Consider the following 27,907-nt stretch of genomic DNA (forward strand, 5'->3'; position numbering starts at 1 on the left):
TTGTGGTTTTGTATTTCTCTGATGATTGGTAATACTGACTTTCTTATCATATATTCTGCTCATTTGAATATTATCTTTGAGAAAATACCTATTCAAGTGAGCCCTTTGCCCACTTTTGTTTTTATTTGCTGAGTCGTAAGAATTCCCTATACGTTTCGGATATTAAACCTCTCTCAGGTGTATGGTTTGCAAATTTCTCCCATTTTGTAGGTTGTCTTTTTACTCCGTTGACTTTTCCCTCTACTGTGCAGAAGCTTCTGAGTCTGATGTACTCTGGCTCATCTGTTTTTCGCTTTTGTGGCCTGTGATTCTAATGCCACATCCATGAAGGTGTTGCCAGGCCTCCTGTCATGAAACATTTTCCCTATGCTGTTTCCTAGGAGTTTTTACAGTTTCAGGTCTTCCATTTAAGTTTTCAGTCCATTTTAAGTTGATTTTTGTGTGTGGAGTGAAATAAGGGTCCAGTTTTACTTGTAATATGAAGTATGATGCCTTCAGCTTCGTTTTTTCTTAAGATTTTTGTCTATTCATGGTTATTTGTAGTTCCATATGAATTTTAGGATTATCTATGTCTTGGGGTTTTGATAGGGATGAATCTGTAGGTCACTTACGATAGCTGGGACTTTAGAGCCGCACTGAACCTGCCAGCACGGGAACATGGACACCTTTCCCTTGTTGTGTGTGTGTTTTAATTTCTTTCATCGGCGCTTTATTGTTTTCAGTGTACAAGTCTTTCATCTCTTCGGTTGAGTTTATTCCTAAGTATTTTTTTTCTTTTTGTTGCTGTTGTAAATGGGATTGTGCTCTTACTTTTTCCCAAATAGTTTGTTGTTAGTATATAGAGACACAATGGATTTTTGTGTGTTGGTTCTGTATCTTAGAACCTTACTGAATTTATTCATTAGTTCTGCGTGCATGTGTAGATTCTTTAGGGTTTATGTACGTATCAGATCATATCATATGCACACAATTTTACTTTTTTCCTTCTTAAAAAAAAAGATGCCTTTTTTCCTTGCCTAATTGCTTTAGCTGGGATTCCCAGTACCATGTTGAATAGAAGTGACACGGATAAGAATTCTTACCTCGTTCCTGATCTAAGAGGAAAAGCTTTCAACTTTTCACTATTGAGCCTGCTGCTAGATGTGGCTTTTCATACGCACTCAAGTTGAGTCATTTTCTTTTAGTCCTAGTTTGTTGAGAGTTTGTTTGTTTATCATAAAAGGGCATTGAATCTTGTCAAATGCTTTTTTACATCTACTACATCATGTGATTTTTAACCTTCACTCTGTTATTGTGAGATTTCATATTCATTGGGGTATTTTTTATATTATGAAACCATCTTTGCATCCCAGGAACAAATCCCACCTGGTCATGGTGCATGATTTTTTTAACATGCTTTTGAATTTGGTTTGCTAGTATGATGTTGAGGATTCTTGTGTCTTTGTTGGTCTGAGACATTGGCCTATAATTTTCTTTTCATGCATTATTTTTGTCTGGCTTTGGAATTGGGGTAATGCTGGCCTTGTAAAATGAACTTGGATATGTTCTCTCCTCTTTAGTTTTTTTGAGAAGAGTTTGAGAAGGATCAGCATTAATTCTTTAAATGTTTGGAATAACTCAGCATTGAAACCATCAAATGCTCAGGTTTTCTTTGTTGAGAGATTTTTGATTACTAATTCAATTTCCTTACTCATTATTGGTCTGTTTGGATTTTCTGTTTCTTCATAATTCAGTTTTAGTAGGTTGTGCATTTCTAGAAATTTATTTATTTTTTCTGAGTTTTCCAGCTTATTGACATGTAATTGTTTATAGTAGTTTTTGATCCTTTGTATTTTGTTGGTATCAGTTGTTATACCTTGTCTTTAATTTTTCATTCTAGTTGAGTCTTCTCTCTTTTTTGTTTAGTCTGGCTAAAGTCTTGTTAATGTTGTTATTTTTTTTTAAGTATTGTGTTTTTTCTATTCTCTATTTTATTTCTGGTCTTATGTCTATTAGTCCTTTCTTCTGCTAACTTTGCATCTAGTTTATTCTCTTTCTACTTCCTTGAGGCATAAAAGTTGGGTTGTTTATTTGAAATCTTTTTTTAATATACACATTTATCATTATAAACACTGGTCTTAGTACTTATACTTTTGTTACAGCAATAAACTTTGATATATTTTGTTTTCATTTGTCTCAAGATATTCTCTAATTTCTTTTTGCTTTTTGACCCACTAGTTGTTAAGTTCTATCTGATTTCCGCATATTTATGGATTTTTCCAGTTTTCCTTCTGCTATCTAACTCTATAGTTTCATTCCATTATGGTTAGAAAAGATACTTCTTGTAATTTCATCTTAAATTTAAGACTTTTTGTGACTTAGCCTGTGACCTATCCTGGAGAAGGTTTCCTGTGCATTGAGAAAAAGATAGAGTCTACTGTTATGAGTGGACTGTTCTTCGTATGCCTTTTAGGTCCATTTGATCTGTAGCGTTCAAATTCCCTGTTTCCCTGTTCATCTGCTGTAGGTGACCTGTGGGTGAACGTGGGACATCGAAGTCCCCTACTTTTATGGTATTGTTATGTTTCTCCCTACAGTTCTGTCAACGTTGGCTTCATACCTACTGTGATTTTGAGTATAAGTGCCATGTCTTCCTGGTAAATTAACTCATTACATTGTATAATGCCCTTAACTTTAAACATATTGACAAATGATTGGACATTTAATTTAATTGAAACTAAATGCCAATTATAATGTCATCCTCAACTGTAGTGAATAATAGACTTCTGCTTTGTGGTTCTGGTCTTGGAGCTAAGAAGTTCCTGGAGATTAAATTTGAATGTCATTAAGTCATTAATAAAATTAAATATTTATTAAGCATCTACTGTGTGTTAAGCTTATCACAGTAGTTTAGACTGAGAATTACTATGGTCACTCAAGGAGAGGGTGTAGATCAGTGGCATGAAAGAGCCAGAAATGCAGTAGTTAATGTTCACCCGAGTGAGAACAGCCCACATGGACAATTACTGGAAGGACAGGATGGGTGGCAGAAGCTATGGAAATAGGACGGAAGACATCAGGACAGCAGTGTGTGCAAAGGCGCGGTCAGCAGTGCCAGCGGAAAAGGGAGAAGAAAAGAGTAAACTGAGTGTGGAAATACAGCCCACCAAGCATGGGATTCTTGGTGAACTTATTGAAAGTATTTCATTGGTAAAAGGAGGACGGATTATAATGGATTTTGTGAGCTGAATGGATGCGAATTATAATTTTTTGAACTTGAAGCCATGGATGAATTTAATGTTTGCATATTTTAAAATGTTTTATTCAGAACTTCATTTTCTTACCCCATGTTCTGTGGGATTATAAGTAATTTTATTTTCTTGTAGCCTTTCTCCATTTTCTGAAAATTCTGTAATGAACATATTTTGCATTTGTACTTGGGAAAGTTGTTAGGTATCCAAATGAAACAATGATGCTCAGTAGCCTTATTTGCCAATATGTTAGAATACAAGACATCATTTTCTAAACAAGCATTTCACAAACTGCTAGAGACTTCTGCTGGTCTACTAAATACCCCATTTGGGGGGATTTCCTTTGTGCCGCATGAAATACGAAAGATGGTGTTTGGGGAAGGTTCTAACTACTGGCTAATTGTAAAGGCTCTGTGCTGAAGGGTCTCTTGTTTACTGTAATCCACATCCATGAAATTATAAACACCAACTCTGACCCTTGAATTTTACTTGTCTGTGGCTACAGTAGAGTGACAGTAAATGGGGAAAATTGGACTGTCCCTTACCTAGTAGAATTGAAACAAATGAGATTGAAACATTTGCTTGTCACCTCCTTACTGTATTATACATGAGCTGGGGCAAGTGAGGAAGAGCATTTTTACTAACCAAATATTTTGCTCAAGATACTGTGATGAATAAGGGTCTCCTTTCCAATTTAATTGTAGATATGTATGTTGAACCCTGAAGGAGCCCTGGTCAATTTGCCTTTTCCTTAAAGCCAGATTTGGACACAAGACTCAAGTGCAAAGCTAATTTAAAAAGCAGTATAAACCTTTGCCATAGGCTTTAGCTGAACATTGTCCAGGAATGGTTATATTTGTAATACACAGCCCAAATTCCTGAATCCTCTTTCATCCAGTTCCCTTTATTACCTCTCAGGAGCGTGGTAGCTATTCCACAAACCTCTCTTCTGCCAGAGCACTGCATTCCTTCCTCCCATTCCTCGCTGCTGGACTCAACTGCTCTGCACATAATTTTAGTCTTTCAGGCTGTTTCCCGTGCTGTGGGTGAAAGGTGGGGAGTGGGTATTCTCAGATACAGTTTGGGCAGAGAGAGGAGAATATTGTAAACACATGGGGTTTTTTCTTGTTGTAACTTTGTAACAAATGTGCAGTGACAAGTGCTTCACAACCCTGTTTTTCATCTCTCTGGGGAAAGGGTGACCTCTGGTGGCTAAAGTGATAAGCCCCAAATTTGAGACAGCTTTCTCTCAGCTCGAATTGTGTACATATGTTCATGTTTTGTCCCTTTTTATGTCCCTTATACACTCATTCCACGTAAATCAGTGTGTTTTTCCACTATGTATAAATGCTGTATCTTTCGTTACTCATCAGCTGTGCCTGTATTTATGATTGACCTTAATTCAGGGTACAAATACTTTCTTAACAGAGTACAAAATTCTTAACATGACTGTCTTCCTGGGTACTCTTTTATAGTATTAAAACTTAAAAAAAATTTCTATTAGTTTAAATAATTGTTATTAATAGTGATCATTCTAATTAGAAAAGGTTTTACCTACTTGTTAAAGAAACAAACAGCCCCTGCTGGTGTGGCTCAGTGGATTGAATGCCGGCCTGTGAACCAAAGGGTCATTGTCAGGGCACAGGCCTGGGTTGCGGGCCAGGTCCTCAGTGGGGGGGTGCACGAGAGCAACCACACATTGATGTTACTCACTCACTCTTCCTCCCTTCCCTTCTCTCTAAAAATAAATAAATAAAATCTTTTTTTAAAAAAAAGGTTGATCCATTAAAAAAAAAAAAAAACTATCCATCTCAAACTGTGCTGTGTGATACATAGTTTTGGCTGATATTTACCTTTGAATCAACCCTCTAATCAGTATTGAATGGGTTGCTTCCTGAGAAATATTTATCCTTAATGTGTTCAGTTCATCAGTAAATGGCAGCGAAAGTATTATTTTTGTTTTTGGGTTGATCTGCATTGGTTTGTTCGTTTGTACCTCACTTTGCTCACAAAGGGTTTAGGGAAACTTAAAAAGAGGTATACTATTAAAAAGGTAAAAATAAATTTTTGAATAAAAATGAGGGAAAAGGGATATCTTTCTTTTGGGGCACAGATTATAGTGTATGTCTAAAGTTTCCTGAAGTTGATTGCAGTCCATTTGTTTTCTAATTTGTACTTGACAAATGGGACAGTGACAATGGAGTTACACTCGGAGATACAATCGTTGAAAGTGGTTTTCCCCACGGTCAAAACAACGCTTATTCAGGGGAACAGAAAGAACGGCTGAGGAGCCACGGTTTTCCGATTTTTCTGTGGCGGTTTAAATCTCCATCGTTTCTCACGTTTCATAATCCCGAGTGGAGAGACGGTAAGAAACAAATTAATTCATTCTGCACAATTGCATTTGTTTTGAAAGAACTTCCTATGAGGTTTTGTAGGATGGCTTTTATAAACTCCCTGTCTCGATAAGAGGGACCCCGTGCTTTCCTGATCCAGTACTGAGTCTTCGTCTGTCCTACACAGAATTGGTTTTACAGCCTGTGATGCTCTTCAGAGTCACCACTGATACCACAGGCGTTTCTGCGGAGGTGCTTGGTATGAAACAAAATTCCCATTACTCTCACTGTAGCAGAAAAATGTATTTTTCTAGTGAATAATATTTTACTTCTTTTATAAGCCCGATAGGTATCTTTGAATTCCTATTTTTTCCCTAAAATTAGATTTTAATATAGAAGCAGCCCTCGATTAATATCTAGAATGAAGTTAGGGCTCAGAAGTATTTCCTCACACGTACTATACAGACAAGTGGTTAGTTTTTAGGGTTAACTGTGCATCAGAAAACATATCCAAACTATGAATGGCACAGAGAAAGTGGTGTACTCAAAGGCCAGACTGTGCTCAATTATTACGTATCATGGGCTATTGACCTCTATTCTATTGATAATCTAAAGCATGTTATTTTCAAAAATAGATATGAATGTACTGGTGTATTATTTCCATAGAAGACTAGTTTTCCTTGTCCCATAGTAAAAATAGAGATATTTAATAGTTGCCTATGGAAAGAATTTACTGATTACTCAGTACTCACAAGTGTGTTTTTACAAAGTATCAGTACCATGGAGATGATCTGTAAATACAAATATTCCCTCTACTGTTAATACTGTGGAGTTTGCAGGAGGCATACATCCAAGTCCTGTGTGTACAGAATTTTAAAAATAAAAAGTAATTGTATTTTAGTGACTTGTTTCCTATTCTTGCAAAAAATACTCATTACTGAAACACACTGTTAGAAAATTCGTTATGCCCCTTAATGTAAAGAGAGGAAAAAGTGGCTTATTTGCTACCTCTTAGTCTACACCCCTGGTCTTGAGTTGCGCTGCCAGGGCATCCTCAGGGTTCTCTTCTTCCGTGTTACCGTCCTGTCGGGTCCACGCTCTGTTCTGCAAGGGGCGGGTGATAAGTAGTTTAGGCTTCGCTGTCCAGATTGTCTGTTGTAACGACTTGACTCTCACTCTGTAGCACATGGCAGCCACAGAGAGTAGGGAAATGAATGGGCATGACTGTGTTCCTGTAACACTTCGCAAACACAGGCAGCAGACCACAGCCTGTGACCCCTGCTGCACTGGGGTCGTGGAGACAGTCAGCTGGAGCCATGGGAGATGCAAGGGATCCTCTCGCATACCTGAACTCTGACACCTCGACTGCTGCTGCTTTCAGAGTAAACGATGGTTCTGTACCCGAGAAAACGGTGCAGTGAGCTTTCTTTCACAACCAGTCTCCAGGTGCCTAGTTAATTTACTTGCAATTTATTTTACAGTCCTAGGCTGCTCTCCATATTATTTGATTTTGCCAGCATTATAATTTCTATACCTCAGATGTGAATTCTGAAGAATTGCATTGTGCTAGATTTCTGAGTTACTTTGATTTTGTTTAACTGCCAAACATTTAAAATGTCAGCCCTCCAACCTGCTACATTTAGTTGTTTCTGTGGTTCTTTTTAACTGTATCACTTACTCAGACTATTAGTGTATGTTTTTCCTCTTTGTTACACTTGAGACCGATCCATTCTCATCATGGTGGTATGAAGACAATGTAGAGTTCTTGGGCTGGATTAACCACCTTTTGGCAAACCTCTGTCATGTGCGTGATAAGGGCGCAAACTGGATTTGAGCCAGGCAAGGCTGGGGGGACAGGTAGGATCTTGGTGGCAGAGTGCCACGTGGATTGCAGAGAGGCACAGTAGTTATAAAATGACAAATGCCTGAGATGATAAAGGTTTTGAACTATTGGCAGTGAAAATGGCAAGCAGCTGCCTGAGAGATTTTAAAATAAAGGACTGGAAAACGGGGATCTGCTTCCAAAGGAGCCTGTGAAGCGGCATCCGAGTGACCAGAGCCAGCGAGCCTCAGAGAAGGGTGTTCAGTGGGGATTTCAACATCAGCCGTGCCCGTCCAACTGGAGCAGCTCTTACCATTATTGAGAATGCTTCTTATGTAGAGAAATTCAAGAAATCTGAAAAGATGCTTCAGTAGTTTCATCTAGCCTGTATGCTTTACATGTGTTCCAAATAAATGTACCAGAATATCTTGTTTCCTATCGTCACATGCTATCTTAATGAAATTCGTAGTTCTGTGTGTATAGTTCAAATTTGTGTAGGTGATAGCAGCAGCCTACAGCACATGAAGGAAACTCCCCATGTCCCAGGAGACCTAGTGACTAACTTATGGCCTTGGGAAGTTTGGAAATTTTATGTCTGGAAAACTTTGGGATTAGGAATTTTTCCATTGAGCTTGCTTCACTGAAAAGGTCCTTCCTCTGAGGTAGTCTTCATTGCTTTGCTAGCCCAGTTCATCCATTTTGTAATGATTTACTCATTTATTTTCACATATAAAACTTTTAGAAGTCTTTTGGAAAAACTGTGGAAATATTATTTATATTATTGTTTCATTTTTTTAAGAGGAAGGGGAAGAAACTTGAATCATTAGTAGAAAACAGTTCTCCAGTGTCTCTGTGCTTTTAGACTCACAGCAGGTTGTGCACAATCATCTGGGTGAGGAACGTTCCAAACACACTTCACTGTTTGTGTAGAGAAGTGTATTTCAAAGTCAAGTTCTAAGACTCACGGGAAATTTTCATAGCGGAGTCAAAGGTTCCCTCGGGACAGATGAATTTTTAGAAAGGAGAATAATAACTTGGAAAAAAAGGATGTGGAAATTACTACACTGGTGTTCAGCAAAGAATTTTAAAGAAAATATTTCCTGGAAGTTTGTATTTACCTGCAATGTAGACTGTAGAGAATTTTGATCCCTAAGACCTCCAAATCTGTTAAAAGTAAAAAGAACTAGATAGATTTCATTAGCATGTGCAATGCCCTGTTTCTTTACCCCTCTGTAATTATTTAAAACAGAATTCGTAATGGGAATATCAGCTGAGAAATTGTGTCGATGTTTGAAATGCCTGGGGTGCCAACGTAATTAAACAGCATATGCACAGACGCTGGCCCCGTTCCAAAACCAGTTCTTATGTGTACAGCATTAATCCCGTGTGCCTACAAAGGCTGTTAGAGTCAACATCTGGAATCCTTTACCACCGAAACTGGAACGTTACATCATCAGTTAACAGAGCTTCTTGCCCACAGATGTGCTACAGAGACCAGTTTCTGTGTGTGACCTTGTTTCAAAGCAGACATGTATTAGGAACTAAATGTATCAGATACTTCAGCCGCGCTTGAAATTGGACTTTCCTTTAAGGTAAAAATTAAGGACAGTGTAAATGTTGCTAAAGAATTCGGTTGAACCCCAAAGAGTCTAATAGTTGGTGATCAAATTCTTAGCAACGCCGTGTGGCTCAGGTCTCAGGCCAGTGCAGAACCTGCTGGAACTCCTTACATCAAAATAATTTGGTGTCTGGTCATGTACGTGTTGCAGCGCCGAGTAAAACTTGAGATCTTTCAAGTTGCAACAAATCGTTCATAGCGTTTTTGGTTTTTACAGTATAAACGACAAGAATAGTGAGCTTTTCCATATTACATTTTTCTACTTTATTCTTCCTTCATGCTTAGTAAAGTATTATGTCATGCTTTTGTCCTAAGGCACATTAAAATTTTCCAGAATATAAATAGTTTCTTTAGAAAAATGGCATGAATATAATTATCTCAATTTTTATTTCAGAGAGAAAATTAATAATATGAAAGGGCTTGTTTTTTTTACAATAGAGATAAGGTGAGAGTATTTTCCATCTTTGTAGAAAGAAATAAACTTAAAGGGCCATGCATTTTTTTAAGCATATTTTTTTGTGGAGGTGAAAACTTTGCTTTGCATTTAATATGCAAACCTACCTGGTACCTGTGGGGTTTGTCACCCCGGGTCAAGATTAAGAGCAAGGACAGCAGGCAGACTCAGTTCAAATCCCGGCCCCCTCCTGTACTAGCTGTATCAAGTTAATGATCCTTTTGAATGCTCTACATTCTCATTTGTAAAATGGGCATGATAATAATAACACATGTGCCTGGCAGAGGGCGCCCTCCGCCCCATCACCGTCTCATCGGGCAGAGGCTCTGGCAGGATGCGTGGGGCTGAGCCTGGTGAAGTGAGTGTGAAGGAGGAGGATGCTCTAAGCTAAGAGAATAGTGCACAGAGGGGCAAGGAGATACGGCTAGCCCCCCACAGGGAAGTGTAGTTCAGAAAGGGGCTGCAGTGAGGTGGGCAGTGTGATAGGAACATGGACTTTATCACTAAGTCAGTGAGGAACATTCATGGATTAAGCAAGAGAGGCACAGATATTAGGTTGGGCAAGAAGTCTGTTACGTTTCTCCCTGAGATGGCTCTAGTGGTGCTTGTCTTTAACCCCATTCAAAACAATTTTATTAGATTTTGTAGTCTAATACCTGTCATATCAGCGTGCATTTAAAAAACTTCTCAAAATTGATGGATTTTTGTGTAGCCATTTTACTTTTGAAGATGGAAGAAAATACACAATATTTTCCATGTATCCTCTATTATTTCAAGAAACGTAAAAATGCAGCTGAAACACAGAAAAAAAGATTTGTGCAGTATACGGAGAAGGTGCTGTGACTGGTCGAACATGTTAAAAGTGGTTTGTGAAGTTTCTTGGTACTATGGACATTTTGGCCAAATAATTCTGTGCTGTGGGGCTGTCTCATGCATTGGAAGATGTTTTTCGGCACCGCTGACCTCTACCCACTAGAAGTCAATGTGGGAGGTAGTTGACATACTCAAAATATCCAAAGCAATAAAGTTGTGGGTGAAAATTAACCATGTATCTTTTATTTTACAGAAAAAAGTAATGGACATTTTGGCCAACCCAATATATTAAGACTGAGTGAGTAAGCGGATGAATGAGGAAATGAAATAGGTTGCTTTTGGATGGACTTAGGCAGAGGGAAGAAGCTAAAATGAAGGATGAGGTTATAGATGGCTTTATGTTTTTATCTTTTCAAACTTTTCTGGTGTTTTTCTCTCATATAGTAACTTTTTAAAAAAAATATTAAGTGTATGAGTAAGTTTGTAATTTTTTTACTATCAGGATTTCATTTTATTCTGTCTTTTGCCAAATCTTCATCCCATTTTAAAATATTTTATTACCAAGTCGTATTTCATTAATAATTTTTATTAGATGTTTATAACCAGCAATCAGATTAACATAGCAATAACAAGCTTAGCACTGTAAATTTGGGTAATTGTTTTGAAAACCTAACAGATCTCCAAGTGTAGACAGCCCTGGTGTGGTTGGTGGACCTCCATGACTACCTCGGTGGCCCCTGTACATGTTGTGGGGTGGGTGGGGGGTGTCCTGTGCGTGCACGCACACACACATACACGCACGCATATACGTGCAAAAGAGATGCAGGGGGTGAGCTCCAGAGGAGCGGCCGTGTCCCGAGACTAGGAGCTGCCCCTAAAGGTCACCACAGCATGCTTTGTTTCCCAAGAATCAGAGACTGAAGGAAAAACAGTGCTGTAGCCAGACTGAATACGAAACAACTTAAATATTTTTAAAAAAATAAAATAAACAGAGAAAAGCAGGTATGTGTTAAGCCAAGCCCAGCTCAGTTCTTGGACCGAGCTTTGAGTGCCTACAACTCCCTCTCAACAGGGTGCACAAGGCACGTGTGCTTCAGATATACTAATGTCACTGGGACGGAACAGTTGGCCTTCGGAATCCTCTGTTCCTTTGGAAATAGAACTGACCAGAAGTCTAAAAAATGCAATGAAGAGCACAAGATAAATAAATAACTGAAATATGTGATATTGGCAGTTTCCTGAAAGCACTGCACTTCCATTCCCGCTGTGAGCACCCCAGGTGCTGCGGACTTGCATATGTGTTTTTGCGCTTTGTGTGTAGCGCCCCAGTTTCTGAGGCACATGGAACAGCTACAGAGCTCAGTATTGGGTTTTTAAGTGCATCTTCAACCTATACCTTCATCATTCTTACCCAGGACCCATTAGGGGAAAAATTACTTGTGTAACCTTCTTTAATTCCCAAGAGTAATTTGGGAAAATAATTCAAAACGCTTTGTTCTTTAAAAACGTTCTTGTTTAAAAAGAAAAAAAAATTTCAAACGGAACATACTGCTTCCTTTCCAACCAGATGTAATTAGTGCTCACTGAAGCCTCATCTCCCAGTGCACAAAATTAGGACATTGCTTTGTCTCTTGTTGGTTTTGTTTAATTTGACTTCAGTGTCTTTACAGTGAACGTATTGGCCTGATAAATTACTTCTTTGTTTTCAAAGACAGTTCCTTCCTGTCACTCACTTTGAGATCTGTGGAACATTCACAGATGTTAATTCTTCCTATGTAATAATCAGACTTTCCCCCTTATTTTCCTAAAAACAATGTTTACACTCTTAACATTTGACTTTGAATTGCCTTAAAAAAAAAAAAAACAACTTTTAATGGCAGTAGAATCACAGAACGGGAAGGGGTATCTCGGGTGCCCCTCCTGCTGTTCAGGGAGCATGGTCAAGGGCCTGTGATTCTGTGAGGCTTCTCCTCTCCTGAACCGCAGCGTACTGCTCAGCCGCAGGCGCAGAAGGTGAATTCTTAGGGTGACTTTCCTAGGGTCCCCAGAAGAATTGGCTTTACTAAATGGGACAGTCTCTATTCCTTGATTTTGCTTAGGCAGGTGTAGCTTGGCCTCTTTATTTTTTCTGCTGCTAATAGTTTCCTCATGAAAACTGGTGAGGGGTGGGCAGGGCAGGAATAACAAGGACTGAGGGGGTCCAGTGCTGGGGAGGCTGTGGGTGAGGCTGGGTGTTAGAGGACCGAAGATTAGAGATGTGAGTGCTTTGCCGTTTTTTTCATCCCTTCACTCCTGAACAAATCAGTTAACCTCAGCTGTTTGTTTTGTTTTGTTTTGTTTTGTTTTGTACTGGTGGTGAGAAGGAACTTTTATAAATAATAGTAATATCTGCTTTGGCTAATTTTATAAGTTGTCTAATACTGGTTGGCACTATTAGAACTTTTTCAGGGTGAAACCTGGAAAGTGCTATCTCAGAGTTGTAATACTTCTCATACTAAACCTATTGCCCACTGTGTAAAGCTTCCTGGTATGTAAACAGTACTAGTAATTGATGGTTTTCAACGTCAGTGTTCTTTCCCTGTCACCTGTGAAGGGATCACTCTGTGACCTAGGAGTTGAAGTGATAAGTTTTGCTTTTACTTGTTGTTTAGTTCTTAAGTGATGTATTTAAAGAAAAGGTGGAACTAATGGCTTGATGCAGAGAAATCGATTGATTTGCCTAGATTTAATAAACAACTATAGAAAGAGAAGAATATTTGTTATGTGTGGGGTTATTTTTCTGTTTAATTACGTGTTTTTCTGAATGTCTGACCCTGGTGGTACAATGATTAACAAAGAACATGTGAATTACATTGTGTATTTAAAATTAAGTCATAATTTTATTTTCCTGACTTCGATCATTCTCTCTGCAAATTTGAGTATTCGATTTATTTAAAGTGTCTCTTTTGTTTTGTTTTTGGTAATATTTTCATTGGTTTTCTTTTTTTAGCTGTTGTTGAGTCATAGCTTTAAATATGTTAATATTCTTGATTTTTTAAAAGGAAATTAGGGCATTATCTCCTTAATAAGATTTTTGGTTCAGTAGATACAAATAGTACAATAATGGGTTGCTTGGATTTGAATTTTAAAAATTAACAACTTAATTTTCTTAGTTTTTCTGCCACTGCAGGGTAAATTTTAAACAGTGAAGGAACTTCCAAAAAGAGCCAAGTTCATGCTTCTACTAAGGCCTCGGGTGACTGTTTATAGCTAGAGAGCCTCTCAGTTGTGAAAAGGTCTCCCCTACACTACCTTAAACGTCCCCACCCCACACCCAGCACCTCTTCAGCAGCCCATTCCTTAGGCCTTGAATCTTTGATTCCCATTTTATAAGTGAGGTAACTGCTGGCTATTGGTCTGTGCCTTTTTATTATGTCCTGAGCATTAAATATATTAATACAGAGCTAGCATAATTATTTTATTTCAGTTTGTTAGGCCATGATTTTCATTTTTTGTATTCTGTGTGATTTTTATAGTCTAAAATTTAGTAATTTATTTAATCTACCTTTTCCCCTGAATGTGGTGTTATCCATCACATTGCAACAGAAGCCATGGGATTTTCTTACATTAATTTTCATATGTACAGTTTTTAGAGTATTTCACTGTTTAATTTGTTCCTGAGGGGTCTGTATTCTTTTGCTTCTTTGATAAGTTACATGGATTAATACTATTGTGTATTTGTGGAAATTCAGGCAGTCAGAAATCCATAGATCTCCTGGCTTTGATATTGGATCATTGTGTAACTTGACCAATTAGCTACTGGTTTGTTTATTAATTTAATGACCATGTACTATGTTCACAAGAGCAGCAGTTATGAAGAAAGGAGGGAACCGTGACTTCTAATTTAAACTATAGCTAAGGAAGCAGAGTATGTGTGTGTATATACACACACATATATACACATACATTAAAATCACTAAGTTGCAAGTCTAGATCAGTGTTAAAAAGAAGCACAGGACACCCTGATGATAAATTTGTATAACAATCCTAAAGAGTATAATCAGAGTACAAGTGAGTGAGTTGCATAGCTTTTTATCACTTCTCTGGTATTTAAATGTGTTGAGTCTGTCTTTTCAGTTCCCAGTGCAAATTTCTAATTTTACTGGCTAGCTCTACAGAAGTGTTTATTGCTCTTACAAATTCAGAATATCCGAAACTTAACTTTTTATTTATGGCTGAATCATCCTAAGAAAATGAATCGCTAGTTACTGTAAGTGGTTTGGAACTTCTAGAGTCTGGTTTTAAAAATGAAATGAAATACGTGTTTATTTAACTTAATTCTTTTCTGAAATAATACAGTTATAAGTATAAAAGGTTAGTATCTTCTCCCCACCTAAAAGAACTAAACATAGCAATTTAAGAACTTGTTGACTGAGAAAACAACAGATTTGAGGGAACAGCCAAGGGAAAAGTATATGTTGTATTTATACCGTGTATTCCCAAGCTATGAAACAGGAGAGAATATTAACCACAGATGTGTGTGTGTGTGTGTGTGTGTGTGTGTGTGTGTGTGTGTGTGTGTGTCCTCGTAATCTTGGACAAGTTATTTAGGTAGGTCATTTATAAGCCAGAATCTGAAGATAGCTTGAGAAGTCTGTGCTGTTTACTTTATCAATTCCTTTGTCTTGATTTCATTAGATTCCTTACATTCTTTTTACTAAAGTCTCTGAGTTTATAGGGAGCATGTCTTCCTTCTTGACCAGTGAGTGACATGGAGTCTATTTTGATTAATTTGTTTTTAGGGAGGTAAAAGCTTTGTTTAAGTGATAAAGTGTTGAAAAAGACCTGTGTCAGGAGAATTTTATACTGTCCTGAATTCTTCTAATTCATGAACATTAGACATTATTTTTTGCATTCATTTTCCTATTGACTTTTTCTTTCTTAAAAATTTAAAAAATATTATATTGATTATGCTATTATAGTTGTCTCAGTTTTTCTCCTTTGCCCCCCCTCCACCCAGTACCCCCTATTGTCTCCTACAATCCCCCCTTTAATTAATACCCATGGGTCTTGCATATAACTTTTTTGGCTTCTGCATGGCCTATACTGTTTTTAACATCCCCCTATCTATTTGCACTACCCATTTGTACTTCTTAATCCCTGTATCTTTCCTCCCATTCGCCCTCTTCCCCCTCCCAACTGGTAACCCTTCAAAATGATCTCCATATCTATGATTCTGTTTCTGTTCTGCTTGTTTGCTTAGTTTGTTTTTTAGATTCAATTGTTGATAGTTGTGAGTCTATTGCCATTTTATTGTTCATAGTTTTGATCTTCTTTTTCTTAAATAAGTCCCTTTAACATTTCACATAATAATGGTTTGGTGATGATGAACTCCTTTAGTTTTTTCTTGTCTTGGGACGCTCTTTATTTGCCCTTCCATTCTAAATTATAGCTTTGCTGGGTAGAACAACCTTGGCTATAGGCCACTGCTTTTCATGACTTTGAATATTTCTTGCCAGTCCCTTTCTTGCCTGCAGTTTCTTTTGAGAAATCAGCCGACAGCCGTATGGGAACTCCTCTGTAGGTAACGCTCTGCTTTTCTCTTGCTGCCTTTATGGTTTTTCCCTTTATCTTTAACCTTTGGCGTTTTAATTATGATGTGTCTTGGAGTGGGCCTCTTTGCATCCATCTTGTTTGGGACTCTCTGTGTTTCCTGGACTTGGATGTCTATTACCTTCACCAAATTAGGGAAGTTGTCTTTCATTATTTTTCAAACAGATTTCCAATTTCCTGCTCTCTTCTCCTTCTGGTACCTCTTGTGATTCAAATGGTGGAATGTTTGAAGTTGTCCCAGAGGCTTCTTAGCCTATCTTCATTTTTTTAAATTCTTTATTCTTACTGCTGTTCTGATTGAATTTTTGTTCCCTATGTTCCAAATCATTGATTTGATTATTATCAGCATCCACTCCATTGCTGATTGCCTGTGAATTTTTCTTTATTTCACTCAGTGTAACCTTCATTTCTACCTGGGTCTTTTTTATGCTGTGAAGTACCCAATGAGTGCCTTGAGCATCCTAGTCAGCGTTTTAAACTTTGCATCTCATAGATTACTTGTCTCTATTTTGTTTACTTCTTTTCCTAGAGTTTTCTTCTGTTCTTTCATTTGGTCCTTATTTCTTTTGTCCTCATTTTGGCAGCCTCCCTGTGTTTGTTTCTGTGTGTTAGGTAGAGCTGCTTTGACTGCCTGTCTTAGTAGCTTGGCCTATTGTGGAGAACCACACCCATAAGTTGGATGGGGTGGAGCCTTAGGTAATCACCAGGGTGGGGCAACCTGTGTGAACAAAGTTAATGGAGTCTCAGATATGGTGTCACCACTCTGTGGTGCTGTGTGAGGGACAGCTCAGAAAAGGGACAATGGTCACTACCTGGCCTCTGGGGTTTTATCCATGAGGAAGCTGTCCCCCAGCACTCGCCCTGATGCTAGACACTTGTTTCTCCCCACAGGCCACTGGTGCCCTTCCAGCTGCTGCCCTGGTTCTGGATCCCAGTGGGAGTGAGTCTGTGTAAGTCCTACGTCTATTTTAGGTCCTTTAAGAGGAGACACCTGAGAATCCCACACTTCCTTCTGCTGCCCTAATGCCTCCTGAATTTTACATCCAGAAGTTATAGGGATGTATCTTCTTGGCACTGGAACCCTGGGCTGGGGGGGCTGGGTGGGACAGAGATCCCTCGCTCCTGAGATATCCCTCCCAACTTCTATTCACCACCCATAGGTGTGGGACCACCCCTTTTTCTGTCTGTCTCCACCCCACCTATCCATCTGGATGAATGTGACTTCCTCAATTCCTTGGTTTTTGGACTTCTGTATAACTCAATTTTCTGACAGTTCTGGGTGATAGTTGTTTTGTAATTCAGTTGTCATTTTTGCTGTGGTTGTGCAAGGAGGCGAGCCATGTTTACCTACACCTCCATCTTGATCAGAAGTCCTGTTGACTTTTTCATAAGTATAAGTATAATACATTTGCACATTTTCTTTCACTATTTAATAAGTAATATTCATAAAAATATTTCAGTTAAACATTTTACTTATCACATGGAAATCACAAATCATAGATTAGAACAATAGTATTCCTTTTTTATGTATTGACTTGGGATATATTGAAGAATTTTACAATGTGGTATATTATTTACAGTAGCATCTCTAATAGTAAGATTAACTTTTATTCCAGGAGTTTAAATCAATACTGCAGGGCTTTACTGGACTTAAAATACTTTGGTGCCAATTTTGTCACCTCTGGGTTCACACTGACACTTCTGCATTAGGACTGTGTTTTTCCCCCAGTTACACGTAACGGTCAGTTTCTGTCCTGTGCAGTTAGCATCTGTGTTACTCAGCAGACAAGTACAGTGTGACATGTGTCAGCCGCTGTGCTGAAGGAGGGGTTCAAGTAGCAGTATGGGAATCAGAGGGGTTAGGCTAACAAGTACACTGAGGTCTGCCACGCTCAGACAGAAGCTCGCTGGTTTGGAAGCACAGGGAGGGGGCCACCTCCAGATCAAAGAGGGGCTGAGAGACTGGGGAAAGATCCGGGAAAGGAGCCTGAAGGGAGTGTGAAGTATGTGCAAGAATCAGAAGCATTTTCTCTGGAGGGAGAGCAGAGATGCTGGAGAGAATGACACATTTAAAGGCCTGAGATGCCCTGGCAGAGGTGAGAGCTGGGGGAGTTGCAAGGTGATCAAGAGGTCATACACACTTCATGACCTGTGAGGAGTTTGGATTTTATCCTGGAGGCAGAGGAGGACCATTCGAGGATTCTGAGCAGGAGTGTGGAGTCAAATCTGTATTTAAGAAAGACTTTTCTCTAGCAATAACAGATAAAATGGATACACAGGGAGAGGCAGGATAGCAAAGCAGGGGAATGGATCAGTTAGCAGGCAGATGCAGAATGCAGCAACCACACTCCTAACTACGAGTGTTCAAAGCAGGATTATTTGTGATAGCCCCAAAATGAGAACCCAGATGCCATCAACTGCAGGCGGATGAGTGAATGCTGGTGCATTGGTACAGTGGAGAGCTCTGCTGCAGAGACAGGAGGAAGTGCTGCCGTGCCCCGCAGTAGCAGCGAAGCTCAGCAGACATGCTGTCACACCAGAGAAGCCAGACACCACTTCGTACGCTGTCGTCCATTTATGCAACATTCAGAAACAGACACAGCTGGTCTGTGATGATAGAGGTCAGAATGAAGGTTGTCTTCCAAGGAAAGGATTGGGACTAGGATAGGGATTCTTCTTAATCTTGGATGATTAGACGGGTGTGTTTGCTTTTTAAAATTCATCGCACTTAAAATTTCTGAGTTTTTTTGTAATATGTTATGCTTCAATGAAAACATTTTTTTAAAAAATCCAGTTTTCTTATACCCTAGACATGTACACTATTCCATTATCATCCCCACCTCCCTTCCGTCTAAACAGTGACTTATTTGCCTCACTGCTGTTTTCCTTCTCACCGAGGCAGGGAGCAGGAGGCAGGTTTTAGAGACCTCTGGAGTAATCCATGGCCATGTTTCTTCACTCATTTCATTCCATGGGTTGATACTCTGCAAGTGACCTTTGCCAGGATTACCATTGTGTTATCAGTGCTCGAGCTTTGCTCTCTAGTCTGAAAATGTAGGACTTGGTGAAAATATAAACATGTGATGGAAATCAGATATACCAATGAAATGCAAATAAATTTATTTAAACATAAAAATAGGGTCCCCACCCCGTTAAGGAAGCAGTTTGATTTGGGAAGTGGATTGGGGTGTTTAAACAGTTAGTTGCTTCAGGAGCTGCACCCTACAGCTGAGCCTTTTCTGTTTATTCATGTGCCCTAGGTTAGATGTAGAGCTTTCTGCATTCACTCTGACTGCTGATTGACAAGCCAGAGCCATCTTCACCTGGCACTGCAGTTTCTGTGAAGGACAGAGACTGGGCCTATGTCCAGTCCTATAAATAGGATACTGCCAAGTAGAGTGTCACGTTAGTCAGCCTCACTGCTGATAGTTAGAAAAATATCAGGTCTTTTACCCTGAAATTTTACAGTGCTCATCTCAAACCTAGCATCTGTCTCCTCCAGTAACACTGGATGCACCCTAAACAGTGCAACCCTTCCTAAGTTATTTGAAGCCCACAAGGTCCCCAACCAAACGTAGAGTGTACACGGTATCTAAAGAGAGTGGCTGCTCAGGATAGTGCAGGGAATTAAGTGTGACAATTTGGAACATTAGCATCATTTGTTTTATCACACTAAATAGCCTATTAAAATTTTATTACACAGAAAATACCTATTACTTTAAAATGTCACTAAAAGATGCACCTATTTTTGTATCTCACCTAGGGATTTAATTACTTAATTAGATTCTCTTCAGGAAATAAGTAGAATAAGAAATTATTCTTGAGTCCTAAAGATTAAGGGGAAACTACCTCTCACTTTTTTTCTGAATGGACACTTTTTAAATTGTCTATGAATTGAAATAGTTGCAGTTTAACAAAGATTCCTAGGGATTATGCATCTTTACTTTTGCCAAATATAATTTCTGACTTTCATACTCTTAAAGCATTTAGTAATTTATCCACTAAATAAGTATAGCAGTGAAATTTTTTAAAATAATTAAAGCATTTTATACTTGATCCAGTGAATAAGCATCGTAATGAGGTTTTAAAAAATCACATTTAAACTATGTTGATTAAATCTTAAACTTAGTAGAAATTTTATAGTCTAGTAATTACTTTAACCCTAGAAGTTTAAATGTTTCTATGTTTTGGCTTTGAAATGTTTACATATTAATGTGGCTTAGAAATATATACCTGCAAAGGAACATCTTTTGATATATAAAGTTTGGCTGTTTGAAGTAACTATTCTAGCTGTAAGTAAAAACAATGTTTTGTTGAAAAGTTCACACACATAATTGTAACTATAAAAATCATGTCATAATTGATGGGCTTGATATTAACGATACTATGAGAAGTCTGTGGTGATCATGGCTTCACGAATGAAAAATACATTTCTTTTTATTTTCTAATAGGTAAACTAGTGGGTTTCATTGCAGAATGCCGTAAATACTAAAATCAGATAATAGATCATTATACCTGAATGGTGTCTATAAGGTATTGAATGTAATTTGCTATCACTCAAATGGATTTCAAAAACCACTAATGAAGTAGCCCACATCCATTCAGGTTTAGAGAGGAAATGGCTCTGCCTTGTAGACAGCTTTTGCAGTAGAGGGACATAGCCGCCGTGGTCTGATAGCATTTGGACTCGGGCAAGCTCTAGTCCTGCTGTTTGAGACAAAGGAGACTGGGAGCTTTAGTTTCCAGCAGGAGCCTAAGGGGCTGTGTATGCCTAGTTAAGTCTGATTTGATTATTGAACATCTGCTTTTTGCTTCTTCCCAGTTCTGTGGCAACAGTTAGGCCAAATATATTATTTAGTCTAGTAGTATTGGAGTTTATAGCCCCTGGGTCACATCTGCTTGATTGCTTTCTTTCCTGAGCCAAGATTTGTGATTCCAAAAGCCCTTGCAAACTTTACCAATAACTTTGTCTTGTAAAGATAAGTAGCTTTTAGTGGTTATGAGCATTATCAGATTTGGACCTACCTCCTGCCAGCCGAGTGACTTTACTGACAAGTTACTGATTTCTCTCTACCTCAGTTCTCAGTCTCCTCACTTGTCTCGTGATAATTCACGTCATGGAGAGCTACAGATGGGTCTAAAAAGGGTTACATAAAAAATATCCTATATATTGTATATATAACACAGTTAACTTCTGTCACATAGCAAGCATTCATAAGTGTTCGCTATTTACTATTCTTATTGGCTAGATTCAGTAAAAGACAAGGATGTGTTTTCTTTTGAAGTGTTGGTTTACAATGAAGGTATTGAAGTATATCTGCTGAAGGAGAAATATCGCAAATCTTTTTGTACCTAAACCTATCCTTAAATATCACCAAGTTTTCAGTGATTTTCTTTCAGTAGAAGCACGTTATCACGTCATTTGCTCACCGCAGATTGTGAGAAAGAGCATGAAGTCGCGCACGTGGTAGAGGGCAGGGTAGCTGAGGCCGCGGCTCCGGGTGTTTCACTGGGGACTTTGAGAGCGCGGTGGCTCGTCCCAGCCCTGGGGGCTCACCAGGAGGTGAGCCATCACAGAAGGCGGTGCCATGCACATGCCTCCAACTGTGTCTGAAGGGCCGAAACATAGGCTGCGGCCCCAACAGAAGACGTGATTGTAAAGCAGATGGCTTTTTATAGCACGATAGCAAGAAAATTTCTTAAGAGATTTTTGTGCCAGTAAAATTAAGTGGCAAAATTCCACTTAATTTTACTGTTCCACCTACCATAAACATTTAAGAACATTAGCAAGAACAGACTATCCGTAGGTTTTTCTTGCTAATGGTCTTTTTTCAATGGTAACCTCCGTGTTATGGTCTGTTTTAACTAAATTCTTTATAGGAACAACTTCCTCAATAACTCCTGTACTGGGTACTTAATTTATTTCAATGTATGTAATGCATAGTCACTTAATTTGAGATTTCAGAAGAATTTAATAATGAAGTATTCCAAAGATTGGCTCTGCTAGCATCTCTCCATGTGACCTTGATCCAGTGGTATAATCTGGCCAGGCCTCAGCCTTCTGTGCTGAGTGCAGTCGTTGTACTAGTGGATGGCCAGTAGGTGACTGGCTGCCAGGAAAGATACCTTACCCATGTTGCTTCAGTGAAGTCTGAAATGAGTGGCCTTTACAGGCCTGAAGAAAGCACCATCTTGTGCTCATCGTCCCCGCTGACATCTGAGGTGTGAGGAATCTGCAGTTTCCATAGAACCAAGTAGAGCAAAATGTATTTTTTGGTGGTGTTGGTAGGCTTGTGTCCACCAGCAAGACTGAGGCAAGGCTGACATGGCAGAAAGGAAGGAAAAAAGATGTGTGGGCTAAGATTAGTGGCGTTGTGTGGAGGAACGCTGGCATTCCAGTTCAAGCTGACCCGGGGCCAGGAATTGGCTTTGGCCCACACGGGGGCACGAGGGCCATTGAATTGTGTGTTTCCGTGTGTGAGTCCCAGTTCCTTTCCGTCATCTTTGTGACACGCCTGCATAACCGCTGCCCGTGGCGCTTTGACCTCAGGCCGCCTTCTCCGGTCACACTTGCTTCAGTGTTCCGTCAGCTGGACGTCAGGTCAGTCCAGTAGGTGTGTTCCTGCTACCATGAGGCATTAGACTGATCTTACACATGGTAACTGTGAGCGGGGTGCAGAGTAGGGAAGAAATGGCTTTTAGCGGTGTCATTTAGTATATTGGACTGGTAAACGGAATTATTTTCAAGCTGAACTTACTTTTGAGACTAACCTTAGTTATTGGAAGCGCATCTGTTTTCTAAAACTGGTAGTTTTAAACACCTTACTTTTTAAAAAATTATATTAATTCTGTAATTTTGCTCAGAGCTGTTATTGACAAGTCAAAATGTATCCAAATTGTTAGTTTAGAGATAAATACCATCCTGGCAAAGTATGATATTTGCAAAAAGGGTTTGGTACTGTTTTGACCTATTTAACCCCTCCGGGTGTGGGAGAAGTCTTCATTTCAAAGTCTAGATGTGAGTGTAACATAATACACGATTCAGAAAAATGCACTGTACTTGACAGTGAACTGTCGGGAGGTGGGCTCCGAATGAGGACCGCAACTGAAGGCGGTGGCCCGTGTAGCACTAAATTTGATGGGAAATAAAAAACTGTTTAATTTAATAACAGTTACAGTGACTAGTTAAATTCACTTAAAGAAAATTTTTAAAGATAATTCTTAATAGAAGGATCTGTATTTTAATACCAGTAACTTTAACCATGTTTATATTCCATATGATGGAAATTTTTTTAACATGGATGCTGTTCCTGATTATCATTTCTAATCCATTTAAAAACTAGGAATGCTGGCTGTTCTTAGGTACATGACACAATAAAATGCCTTTAATTTCAGATGTTCTTGTTAAAATAATAATAGCATTTCTAAAAATTTTCTTTTCCTTAGATTTTTTTCAATAAAAGAAGTTTATAATTTTAAAAGTTTCATATACAGAACTTTGGTTGAATTCGTACTTTTTGCCAAGCCCTGTCTGTACTAGGTATATATATTTTAAAAAGGGTGTTCCATTTCTCACAAATGCCACTTGAAAAGTTATACACATCTTAAATTAAGTCACAGTAAGTAGTACACTCAGGATTTGAACCTCAGCCCATGCCATTCCTGCTAATCATGATTCCCCTGAAAAAGTAGGTTATATTAGTGGTGTGAACTTAAGAAAATGCCCAAGATCTCCAAGAAGCTTTGCTTTGTATTTAAGGCAACAATTAAAAATTATTATAATATGTAAATATTTCTCTATAAAAATAAATGTGGATGTAATTTTCCAAAACTAGAAAAATAATTTGTTGGTGCTGGAAAATGAACCTGCCCATGAGACACCCATTTTGCTGGCATGTGCATCTGTTTAGCGTAGGTTCTCTGAATTAAAACTATATTTCCTTACCATGATTTAGTTGGTTTACCTCTTTCTTTCTCCTGGAATGACAGGTTCGTGCATGTTGTCTGATCATTGTTCGTTGATAGGAATACATTTCTAGCGGGTGATAAATGAGATGTGGTAGTGTAACTGAGGGCCCTTTAAACCACTGCTCTGAGCACAGTGAGCCCTTTTGGAGAAGCCTGCCTTACTTGTTCTTTAATTTCCTTATTCATCCCAATTTTGAATATATGCCCCTAAATTACTGGGTTTGTGACCTTGAAAGAGTTGTTTCAGCTCTCTGAGAGCCACTTTTCTCAACTTTAAAACAAGGCGAATGCCCTGACTTGCTTGTATATTGTGTCTCATTTACTGTGTTGTAGGGAACAAATGAGAAAATGAGACACAACACACTGCTTATTTAGCGCATAGTAAGCACGCAGGCCATCCCTTGCTGCAATTGCAGAATGGTCCCTTGAGCATGTGATGTGTGGGAAAGGTTAAATTACTGTGTGTGTTTGAATGTCGTGACATGGGGGTGATGGAGTAGAGGGAAAAGCATGGGTTTATTGGATTTAATAATGCATATGCAGAGATTGCTTAGCATTGACCTTTTAAAAATGTACTGTCAAAGAGATAATCCTATGACTTAGATGAGTCTCTAAAAAGAAAAATGTAAAACCCATCTTTAAAAGACATGGCTCATGGCAATAAAAACTTCATTTAAGAGAAAAAGTTGGGATTCGATTAAATTTTCTTATTTGTTGTATATTGTTCCTACTTAAATTTTAAACAGTGTATCTGTCACCACTTTTAGAAGCCTCAAAATCTATTGAAGGGCTGGCAGAAATTTCATTTTACATGCACTCATACCTCAGAACTCATCAGCTTCAGAACTCATCAAACCCTGTACTCATCTCATTTTGACGAGAAAAAATGGTTTCCACACTCATTCTTGCTCGGAACTAGCCACACTTACTAGAATTCTTTGAGTCACGATGCCTCCGTGCAGGAGAAGATGCTTCATCGTTTGGTACTCATAGGTCTCGGCACTCGTCATGAGTTCAGGAATGAATTAACAATGAGTACTGAGGTACCACTGTATAGGCATATTTTCCAAAAGTTGGTCATTTCCGCCCTATAGTTCAGTGGGATGTTTCATAGGCATTGTACCTGCCTTTCACACCCCACCTCTGTGCTAATCACTGTAAGTTCAACCAAGCGTAGCCAGTTTCTCTACTGTAGGGGATCAGAACCTTGACCTTGCTATGCACCATCTCCCAGAGATGGTGTCATGAAATGTTTCCCAAACTGTTGGACTTAGAACCTTATTTCCCCACAGTGCATCTCATAGGACTTGTGTTGTCAAAAATTTATTTGGGGAGGCACTTATTTGTATTACTAGGATCATCTTCCTTAGCACCCACTTTTAACATTGTACCTTTTTATAACAACTCGCTTTCTGTGACACCATTTGCAGAACTGCATTGTAGCAAGGTAATGAGTTTGCTAGCAGCACCTTATGTTTAAGTGTTTCCAAAACACAGACCCAGAGTGTTCAGGGACAGGTAACCTGGGACTGGATTCCGGGGCAGTTTTCCAGAAAACTGGTTTCTCACCCCCTCCCTCCCTACCTAATGTGTTTTCACTCGCTCACTCTCTTCGCCCCCCGCACTGCGCTTCCTCCCACCAGGTCCTGCAGGCGGTCCTTTCGTCCTCAGGTCCGGTCCCACCTCCACAGGCAGCCGGTGCCCACAGACGTTTTTTCCTTACCTTAGTCATTTATTTGAATGTTAAAATGTCAATATTTTTTAGTTGGAAACAGTTCTTCAACATTATTTAATTCGCACATCAGACTAGTTTTAGGATGAGGTAACTGAAACTCCCTTTATCTTTTATTCTTTTACCGGTTTTGTATACAAAGAAGAATTTTGGTGTCTGATTATTAATAGTTCTAATAATTACTCTTCAGAATATAGCACGTTCATTGTGCTGAATCTTTCTCTATTATGCCAAAAAAAAAAAAAAACCAACTAGTGGTTAGCATCATTATTTGATTTAATTAAAGTACTGTAGATAACTCTAATTGTGAAGATTTTATTATACCCCAGTTTATCTGTAATCTGGTTTTGCAATATCCGTAGATCTTGAGCAAAACTAGCAATGAAGGGACCCTGGCTGGGTAGCTCAGCTGGTTAGAGCATCGACTGGGCAGGCCAGGACTGTGGGTCTAGTCCCCTGTTAGGGCACAAAGCAGCAGCAGCCAGTGCGTGCACAAGTAAGGGGGACAGCACACTGATGTTTCCCTCGTCTCATCTCTCTCTTTCAAAATAAATTAAAACAAAAAAACTAGCAATGAAGGAAATGTTAAAATTGGCAATGACCTTCCTCTATGCTTGGCATCTAGTGTCTGTGGAGCAATGGAACTTACTCAGCAGTTTGACACTTGCCATCACAGGAAGTTACAGTATGTAAAATATGCAGTCGTGTTATTCACGAGAGGCTTTGGTCACAACAGTTTTGTCAACTGGTTAATGAATCACCTTGTTTTATATGCCTTTCTGTTTAAAGATACCTTATCTAATATATATTACTGACTATTGAACTCACAGCCAACAGCACTGTAACTCGTGCCTGAACAAACAAGTAACACATGTTTTCTCCACAAGGCACATCACAGTTTTCTTGCACGTAATGAACACTAGACCGCACTTCAGCACAGTGCTTGGCAGCCATTTCAACCAGTGAAATAACCAACAAGAACCGTAAAAATGCCAAAACAAACCAGTAAATAGACAGGTGAGGGCTCTTGTTGACAGTATTAAAGCAGAAACCAGAAGGCAGAGCATCGACTTTGTCCAGCCTCAGCTGGGAAGGACGTAAGGGTCAGGCGGCTCAGAGTTTTCGCTGCTGTGAAATATATCCATACATGTCGTAAGTGACTCTGGATGTGCCACCAGTGTTGGTTTCGGGGTTACAAAAAAATCTTAGTGGGTGAGTGGATTCACAGGTAAGGGCCCCACAGCTACAGAGGACTGACTGTAATTGCTTATTAATAACGCACTGGTCTTAGGGGAGTACGTTTCCACAAGTGCAGACGCTTAATTCCGATAGGCCTTTGAGGTAATAAATGCTTCTTAGCTAAGAACATTTGCTCACCAGTACCATGTTACTTAGTAAACCTAGTTCTTCACTGTCAAAATTATTAAAATGATCGTGGTTGGAAACATAGGAACCTCATCATGAAAACACTAACTCACCCATATTTATACCTTTACAGTGGAACCTTACTTTCACCTGAATACTGTTTCCATGGAAAGAATTATTCCAAATGCCAACGACATTCCAAAGCCTTTTTGCTTCCCGAGCCTGGTTCCGATGATGACCAGTCCATCGCACGCACCTACAGTGTAGGCTTTCGTTTTTCCCTCTAGTCTAGTCCTGGGGCTGGGAGGAGAACTGGGGGGTTGGATTCCTGAAGGTGTGAAGGAAGGGAAGGGGCAGCAGCTCCTGGAAAGGAGACAGAGACTCTTCAAATGACTCTCCGAGTAACGCCCAGATGTTCAGGGGAGCCAGAGATGATCGGCAACACAGCCCCAGACTTGGCACAAGCCATGTACTGGAAACACTGGCCCTGCTAGAAATAAAATTTTGGACCCTGAGGTTCATTGATCTGATCCATTTAGGCCTTCCCTGCCCTCCTTAAGGATTCAAGTTTGAAAGAGATAAGTGAAGTTAAAAACGTGGATGCTAGTTTTCTCTGCCATGATCCATAGTAGGAATACTCTGAGCGAGTGGTTAAATGCCCTCCACGTTTATATTAACGAAGCAGCATTACTTACGCCCAGTGTTTCACCACATTAGTAGTTAACAGGTGTGCCTGTGCTTTGTGTTCATTTGCATTCACTTGATTAAAAACTCAAGGTGAAACTGATCATTTAGGTAGGAAAATAGGTGGTGTATACTGGAACCTTTATAGAAATTGGAAATGAGTCTCATGAGTTTCTTGGAAATGACAGGCTTCTTCGTGGGCAGGGGGGCTTTTAATGAGATCTGCCATCTTTCTCGTTAGGTTTCCCAAGTTTAAGTTTTGTGAATAACAAATAAGGGACTAGGTATTTAAT

The 27,907-nt window shown here is 39.1% G+C and overlaps 1 protein-coding gene across 3 annotated transcripts in view; it reads left to right on the forward strand.

Annotated features, from left to right (window-relative positions):
* RASSF8 (Ras association domain family member 8) overlaps positions 1 to 27,907 on the forward strand; it is a 97,491-nt gene that overhangs the window by 54,145 nt on the left and 15,439 nt on the right. The window contains exon 2 of one of the 3 annotated variants that reach the window (XM_037144838.2): positions 16,757 to 16,815. The exons of the other annotated variants lie outside the window; for them this stretch is intronic. The gene's annotated coding sequence lies outside the window, so the exon portion shown is untranslated. The remainder of the gene's footprint in view (positions 1 to 16,756; positions 16,816 to 27,907) is intronic. 3 annotated transcript variants of the gene reach the window in all.

This window comes from Artibeus jamaicensis, unplaced genomic scaffold (genome assembly GCF_021234435.1).
Source record: "Artibeus jamaicensis isolate MK-2021 breed Jamaican fruit bat unplaced genomic scaffold, CSHL_Jam_final contig_233, whole genome shotgun sequence".
Classification (NCBI taxonomy): Eukaryota; Metazoa; Chordata; class Mammalia; order Chiroptera; family Phyllostomidae; genus Artibeus; species Artibeus jamaicensis.